We start from the raw sequence: 8,853 nt of genomic DNA, 5'->3' as shown, positions 1-8,853 counted from the left end.
TAGCTCATATTCAAACATACACCTTAGGGAACATCCCTATACATTCTTACTTAGGAGAAGAGCATAGAAATTGAATGGGGTATAATTCGGAGTAAACAGAAGGATTGGACAGTAGCAGGTCTCTTAAAGATCAGTTCAGTGATTCCATCCCCCCCCGCCCCATTTCCTAGCCAATAAAGTCCCACATTTTTTTTTTGCTGTTTCTTTCAACTGCCCATTTATAATCCCTTATTTTCTGTTTCTGTGACAAAATATATAATCCGAATGGGGACTGAAGTATTATTTGAAATTATATCAGTGGGATAGCATTGCCTGAACTGAAGGAAGGCAGAAGTGCTTCTGTTCTGTAACTCTTATTTACAAACCAAACAGGTGACTGCAAACCAAATTCTTTCTGTCTTCTGCCTAATCTCATAACCCAACTACCTGTTTAAACAAAAAAACCCCAACATAATTCTATTACAACAGCCAATTAAGCAGGCCGAGGACATACGAGTATCCAAAACACTGCAACAAAAGGGAGCCTCTAGCTATGCCCCTGTTTTAGTTTAGTTCCTTAAAATTGATTCCTATTTACTTTCAGCAATTCCTGTCCTGCCTATGGATGATGCCAATGGGAACCGGAAGTGAAAGTTAAGAGACTAGTTTCGGTTTTGTGTATCTCTTTATACAAAACTCCTCATTTCCTCGGAACTTCTTTGAGAACAGTAGTTCCGGCCCTGGTTGTAGGATCTCCAACCTCCTCCTTAATAGTATTTGGATATTAGACTCCCAACCTGCGGTTAATCAGCGTAAGGGGAGACATAATTTTTTATTAGCCATGGTTGGGCTGGAACTGAACGGGGTTATTGCGGTATTTATTATTGCCAATAAAGCCGTTCCAGTAGACGCTGTCCTATCCCACAATGCCTTGCAAAGCGTTTGTTGTTGGGCATTATGGGAGGTGTAGTTTTTCGCCTGGAGTCTTTCAGGGTGAGGCCAAGCAGAATTCTTCATTCCTGCGAAGCAGCAATGTCGTATCCATAGAGATGAAAAAAGGTCATGTCGTCATAGGAGGAAACTCTCACCCCTTGACGACGTCACAAGCACGCTTAGCGTTCTGGTTGTTTATCCTGCCTTGCCGTAGGCGAGATCGGCGTTCCAGAACAAGTTGATCATTGCGCATACGACAAAAGGAGGGAGAAAAATCTTTCCTGGGGGAACCTTTTTGCGGTGTCAGACATTTTTGTCCCGTTCACCAAAAGAGGTCGCCCAGGCAGACAAATCCTGCCAGCGCTTGTAGGTAATACTTGATTTGAAGTCGTTGGTGACTCTTCTGTCTGCATTTCTCAGGCAGTTACATTTCTGCCTTTGGCTTTAGAAACGAGTATTCCTCAAGCCCTGCTGGCTGGCTGAGAGAGGCCTGAACTGTATGTCCTCCAGCAGCCCCTATTTTCATCCCCATCCCTGGTAAAACTACGTCCTTAGCTGGTCTCTATTTTGTCTTTTGGGAAGATGCTGTGGATGGCCTCTGAAAAATGTCTTCCTGCGTGCACACATACACATGGGCTAGACAGAGTGCTTCCCATTTCAGCCCCTTCCCAAGCCTCTCTAAAAGTTGCATCTTGACTGAATGGGCACCTATGGACCCCAATTGCATTGCACAGCTTCCCATCTATTGTTATTTTTACATTTATATCCCACTCTTCCTCCAAGGAGCCCAGAGCGTTGTACTACATACTTGAGTTTCTCTTTCACAACAACCCTATGAAGTAGGTTAGGCTGAGAGAGAAGTGACTGGCCCAGGCACCCAGCTAGCTTCATGGCTGAATGGAGATTTGAACTTGGGTCTCCCCGGTCCTAGTCCAGCACTCTAACCACTACACCACGCTGGCTATCCCCCTACCTCCAAAGCCAAGAGTCCCTGACTCCCTGCTTCAGAAGCCTGCACTGGTCAAGCTGTTGCAGAATATGTAAACAAGTGGAAAGAGCCCTCAATAATGTAGAAGAGTGTGTTCTTTTAGGGTAGAATCTTGTCCTGACCTTTGATTTGGAAATTGTTCCAAGGAGACAATTCTGTCCTTCCCTCTTTTTCTCTGTTGGGAGGAAGTGCAGTTGTCAGCTCAAAAGGAAAAGAGTTGTGTGATGAGAAGAATAGGGTGTGTGTGTGTGTGTGTTGGGATGAATCTTGGCACAATCCTCTCATTTCCATCTAGGACTAACTCTGAAGCTGTTGACTGGCGTTTTTCATATATGGCTTTTAGCTCACATCTTGGAATGGAGGGTGTGCGATCACATATTGGCTGGATTTACCCCGAAGGCCCTGTGAGTTATCAGGGAGCACTTCACACATGATTTGGGTTTTTCATTGCATGTTAAAAATAGCCTGATATATATCCAAGGTAAAAAATCCACTTTTTGTGTCAGTTTTTTTGGGGCAACTTCAAACTCACAGTAAAGCCTCACAGTAAACTTATAGTAAAGTCTACTGTGTGGAAAACACCCTGGAGGAGAAAGATAGTAGATAGATAGATAGATAGATAGATAGATAGATACACACACAGAGCTGCTGTACCTTTCATATATCATCAGAGCAATTGAAGAATGCAGAAGCCAAAATGTCTTGCATATTATATTTCTGTTTGTTAATCAACAATACATTTATACAGTTCCTTTTTATTAACAGCATCCTTCTGTGATCCAGAAAATACTTGCATGGAATACTTTTAAATTGTACACATACACACACTGTTCACACAACCAAAAAATGGATAGGGCAAATGCCCTACCCAGGTTTGAGAGCTGTGCATATACCCAATTTCCAGTTGTGTGGGAGCAAACAACTAGGTAGGAGGAGAAAGAAGTGATTGTGTAGGAGACAGGAGTTGGTTAGGCAACTTTTCCTCCTACCTTGGTCAATGCTGGGTATGAAAACTGGGTAGGATGACACTGCCCTACCCAGGGCTGTGCTTAGGGCATGGCAAGCAGGGCGACTGCCCCAGGCCCCACTCTTTTAACCCCCATTAGAATTAACTGGAAGGGGGCCCTGCACTGGCTGATTTGCCCCAGGCCCCACACCCCACCAGGGCTCTCTAAGGACATCCCTGCCCCTACCCATCTGCTGTCTCCCACACAATGACTTCTCCCTCCTCCTATGTAATTGCTTGCTCCCACACAACTGAAAACTGGGAACATGCACAGCTCCCAAACCTAGGTAGGACACTTGTCCTACCCAGTTTTTGGTTGTGTTAACAGTCTCCCCCGCTCCCCCCGCCTCTCTCTCTCACACACACATGCTTACCCAATATGTTCACTTTAAGTTATCAACATCTCCAGGAGTGTGCTTCCAATAGTCACCTAGAGACTGATATTGATTCCTGGTGAGACTCCAGGCCAGTCCTGGAGGGTTTGCAACTCTAACTCAGAGCATTATTTACATAAAACTCTTGCTGACCAGGAAGCTACAGCTGGCACACAGCCAAACTGACGCCTTTCCCATCATAATCTTTATATTCGTTTAAAATATTTTTAAAACCTTTAAAACTCTCTGGAGCTATTTACCTTGCTACTACCCCCAGAGATCCTAAATGTAGAAAAATTGCCTAATTGGAGTACTCACTGCACTGTATTTGGTTCTAAATGTATGAACTATACTATAATATACAGCAAGAATGCATGAGTTTATACAAAGTGCAGAGTGTAATCTTTCTTTCAGCCCCAGAATCTGTTTTCAGTGCAAGGGTGAAGTCCTGAAACATGGGGAATAACTAGAATTGAAACCTGATTTTAAAAGTAGTCAATTAATCTTAAGAATTTTAATTGATTATTACAATTGAATAAATGGATTGAATTAATGAAACAATATTCCTCAAGGACAGGGTAAGCATTATTTCTTTATCCCATATGTGATTCATCACATATGAGAATATGTGGATGAGGAGGAGATCTGGTCTTGTGATAGCAAGCAGGAATTGTCCCCTTTGCTAAGATAGTCCCCTTAGGGGATGGGGCCGCTCTGGGAAGAGCACCTGCATGCTTGTCTGCAGAAGGTTCCAAGTTCCTTCCCTGGCATCTCCAAGATAGGGCTGAGAGAGACTCCTGCTTGCAACCTTGGAGAAGCCACTGCCAGTCTGTGTAGACAATACTGAGCTAGATGGACCTATGGTCTGACTCAGTATAAGGCAGCATCCTATATTCCTATCCCATATGCGTTACAGCAGTCATCATCTTAGAAGAGGCATACCTTCCTGAAAAAATGAGGAATGCCTCGTCTAAAATGATGTCTGCTGCCTGCAGTTTTTGTAAGCACCTGTACCAAAAAATATTACATTAAAAAAAAATCTTCTGCTTGATTAATTTGCCATCTTTTTAATGGATCAGAAGCATTTTAAATAGATTGATCATACTAATTGATTAAATATTGCAGCTCTAATCGTTGCTGGGATGAAGAAACTCCTCTCTAGAACGCAGAAAGTCCCAGGCCTGCATGGACCAATAAGTGGTACAGCTGTCTTAAGTCTGGTTGAGGTGCACTGGGGCAAACATATCTACAGCAGCAGTAGAAATATTATTTGCTCTTTTATGTTTTGTGTATGGCAGTTTGATGTAATCAGCCAAAGATAGGGTGAGGGAGAGCCATCATCTTTCTGTGTGAGGGGCAGATGGTCATGGATGTTTTGTTGTTGTTGTTTTTAAATACTTTTTATTCAATTTTTCACAACATAAGATACACACACGCACACACAAAGAAAGAAAGAAAGAAAAAGAAAGAAAGAAAGAAAGAAAGACACAAACAAAACAAACAAACAAAAACATGAGGACTTCCATCTAATCATTAGAACAAGTCTCAGTTACAATACCCAAGTCTTGTCTGTAATTTAATCGTTCGCCCCGCCCCGCCCACCCCCCACCCCCAATCGTACGGAAGTCAGCTCTAGGGCATTTAAAAAACATTTTTGTTACCTCTCAAAAGCCTGATAGAAATCCAGGCAAGGATGTTTGAGGGAGATGTTTCCTCTGTGTGAGAGGCAGGAGTGGGGGCAGATCCCAGATCCACGCAGATCCCAGCAGGGCCTCGGCGCCAAGCTCCATGCTGAAGCCTGGCTCTTAGCCGAGGTTAAGGGCGCCCTTAACCTGGCTGTTGGAATCGTGTGTTACCACAAGCTACTTGCAGCTACGGATGCCTAGAGTGTGCGTCCCCTGGGGGAATTCTCCCGTGCACGGTGCTTGGTGTGCAGTGCACTGTGGGATACCCACCCTGGGACTCATTGTCCCAGCCTCAGAGCGATCTGCCCTGCTCCGCACTGCATGCTCTGCAGCTCCCACCAAGCAACCAATTAACATCTGTGGGGGAGGCAAGGTTTGTGAAGCCTTCCCCCTGTCTGGCTGCCTGGTAGGTCATGTGGATGCCCCCCCCCACTGTTTTATAGAGCTCTTCAACTAAACCGGGCCTCCACAGCAGCTTAAAATGGATCAAAGATCACAAAACCCAATCTTAATGGATTGGATAGTGGATAGAGAGATAAATTCTTCTCCCTCTCACATAACACTAGAACCAGGGGTCATCCCATGAAATTGATTGCCCGCAAATCTAGGACCAACAAACGGAAGTACTTTTTCACACAACGCATAATCGGCTTGTGGAATTCTCTGCCACAAGATGTGGTGATGGCCAACAACCTGGATGGCTCTAAGAGGCTCTTGGATAACTTCATGGAGGAGAGGTCTATCAACGGCTACTAGTCGGAGGGCTACAGGCCACCTCCAGCCTCAAAGGCAGGATGCCTCTGAGTACCAGTTGCAGGGGAGTAACAGCAGGAGAGAGGGCATGCCCTCAACTCCTGCCTGTGGGCTCCCCAGTGGCATCTGGTGGGCCACTTTGTGAAACAGGATGGGCCTTGGGCCTGATCCAGCAGGGCTGTTCTTATGTTCTTATGTTAATACAGTTATGACAACACGCAAAACCCAGACAGTAGCAAATACGTCCCTGAGCTTCTTCATAAAAAGCACTGTCTAACAGAGTAGTTCTGAACAGTCTCCTAAAGGTACTCAGTAAAGTGGATAGCTGAATCTCTCTGGAAAAGGAGTTCTAAAGTATGCTATGGGAAACGCCTGGTGGTGAGTCCCAACCTCCACACCTCACTAGGCTGCAGCAGGGCCTCTTCAGATGACCTCAGCATCCAGGCAGCTTCATGTGGGAGGAGATGGTTATTTAGATAGCCTGGGCCCAAGAGGTTTGGAGTAAGAATCTGCACTTTGAAATGGGCATGGAAGCAAATTAGAAGCCAATGCAGCTAATACAGCAGTAGCATAATCTTATCAAAGACATGAGCTCCCTTCAGCAGGCTTATTCCAATTGAAGCTTCCATACACTTTTCAAGAGCAGTCCCTTGTTTACTTAGTTCATTCCCAATAAAGTGTGCAGAGGATTACAGCCTTAACTGATCACTTAAGCCCCGCTTTGAGTTTTGAATTCTGAGCATTGCAACTTCAGCCTGCAACTGATGTTCTTGGATTCTGCATTCGGTTAAAGCATGCCTTGTGTTTGTCTGCTAATTAATTAATTAATTGTAATCAATTACAATTTTTTATTGTAAATGTGCATTTAGGTTTTATTTTTAAGCCACTCTGAGTTTTAATGATGAGCAAAATACAAATTTACTCAATAAAATTGACTAATTAATTAATTAATTAATTAATTTTATTGAGTAAATTTGTATTTCGCTCATCATTAAAACTCAGAGTGGCTTAAAAATAAAACCTAAATGCACATTTACAATAAAAAAATTGTCATAAAAGCAGTCTGCTGTCACACAAGCTTCTCAAGAAATACACAGGCCTGCTCAGTCAGAAATATCAGGTCAGATTCAATTTATCTCTTTTATGTGGTTTTGGTTTTGATTGATTGATTGATTGATTGATTGAAAGATTTCATATACCGCCTAATCTACAGACTCAGGGTGGTGTACAAAGCAAGAACAGCATCTGAGATTTTTGTAAAAAACAACAGCAACACTTAAAGGGCAAATGCCTGGCGGAAAAGAAATGTCTTAAATAATGATGTAAAGGCTGAAAGGGAGAAGGCAGACCAAATTTGGGGGGCAGGGGTGGCGCCACCACTGGGCAACAGGGTTCAAATAAACCAGGCCGCCACCCCTCAGGGATCACGCCTCACGGCCCCCCCCCCCCGCGTCTAACATCAGACACGGGGGGTGTGGTTTAGCTCCCGAATGGGCCGCATGGCCCCGTTCGGGAGTTAAATTGGCCATTGCAGCACGGCCAGAGACTCCCCCTGCCTTAAAGCTTGTTTTATATATGTATTTATTATTAATTTATTAGATGTATATACCGCCCTTCCGATACGGCTCAGGGCGGTTCACATTTTGGCCCATTCAGACCCTGACAGCCTCCAGACACTGGGCAAGTACAGAAACAGCATCTCCGGAGTGGCCTGAAATCTGAGTTGGGAAATAAATCTGGTCTTGGATGGGTCACACTCCCCCTGAAAGACAAAGTCTGCAGCTTGGGGGTGCTTCTGGACCTGACACTGTTGGAGGCACAGGTGGTAGCTGTGTGCAGAGATGCTTTTTACCAGCTGCGACCCCACTTGGAAAAGGCAGTCCTGACCTCAGTCACTTATGCTTTGGTAACATCCAGATTGTACTGCAATGCGCTCTATGTGGGGTTGCCTCTGAAGACAGTTCGGAAGCTTCAGCTGGTCCAGAACACTGCTGCAAGGATTCTTGTGGGCACAAGTCACTTCATGGGTGTCACACCCGTCCTGTGGCAGCTTCACTGATTACTGGTCCACTTCCGGGCTAGATTCAACGTGCTGGTCTTGACCTTTGAAACTACATGGCTTGGGACCGTGGTACCTCCCAGACCATATTAACCAATACGAACCTGCCAGGGCCCTCTGCTCGGCTTCTCAGGCCCTGCTCATCAGAGGTACATCAGAGGTGCACCTAGGAATTTTGGAGTCTGGACCTAAAGGCTTTTGGAGTACACACACACCCGCTGCATCATTCTTTACCACGTAGGTTCTTGGGGGCACACAAACCACACCGCCCAGAGCAGACTAAAGACGACTTGGGGACCCCCAGGGTGTGTGGAGGCCCGGGACTTCAGCCCCGAAGTCCAGGGGTAAGAGCACCTCTGCTGCTCATGGCCCTGGCACTAATGGAGATCCATTAGAGACAAGGCCTTTTGGGTTGTTGTCCCTCGGCTTTGGAACACACTCCCAGAAGAGCTTTGCCATGCTCCCTCAGTGTTTAAAAAAACCCCACACAATTTAAAACACTTTTTGAAGAGGCTTTTAAATGTTTTATCTGCTGCTTATATCTGGTAGGTTTTTTTATTTTTCAATTCTCAGTTTTTAGCTTTTTATTAATAACTTTTAATTTGAAATGAAACTTTAGCCTGGTCTTTTAACCTGTTTAGCTTTATTAATCTTTTACTTGACATTGCATCGGTTTTGTTGATGTTGTGAGCCGCCCCAGCAGTAGTGTGCTGGAGGGGCAGAGTATAAATATTTTAAATAAATAAGACAAATAGATGAATCTAGCTGTTTTCACATCTATAGCAAGTCCAGCTTGGCGGTGTACTGAAAGCTAAAACAACAAGGCGCAGGAAAGCGCCTGCCAAGAAGTTAAACCAGTTACAGGCGCATTCCAGCGGCCCCCTAACTCTGCAGCGCGCATTGCAAGGAAGTCCATAGCAGGCAGCTGGTGGAAAGAGGGGCGGAGGCGAGGCGGCAGTGGGTGCCTCAACTTCCTGCACACAACACATGAAAGGAATGTGGTGGTGAGCTCATGGCCCCCTCCACCCTCACCCCACGTCAGGGTAAGCGCTGGGTCCTAGCGTCCCACCCCGTCG

This window comes from Hemicordylus capensis, chromosome 6 (assembly GCF_027244095.1).
Source record: "Hemicordylus capensis ecotype Gifberg chromosome 6, rHemCap1.1.pri, whole genome shotgun sequence".
Lineage (NCBI taxonomy): Eukaryota > Metazoa > Chordata > Lepidosauria > Squamata > Cordylidae > Hemicordylus > Hemicordylus capensis.
This window is presented reverse-complemented; position numbering follows the sequence as displayed.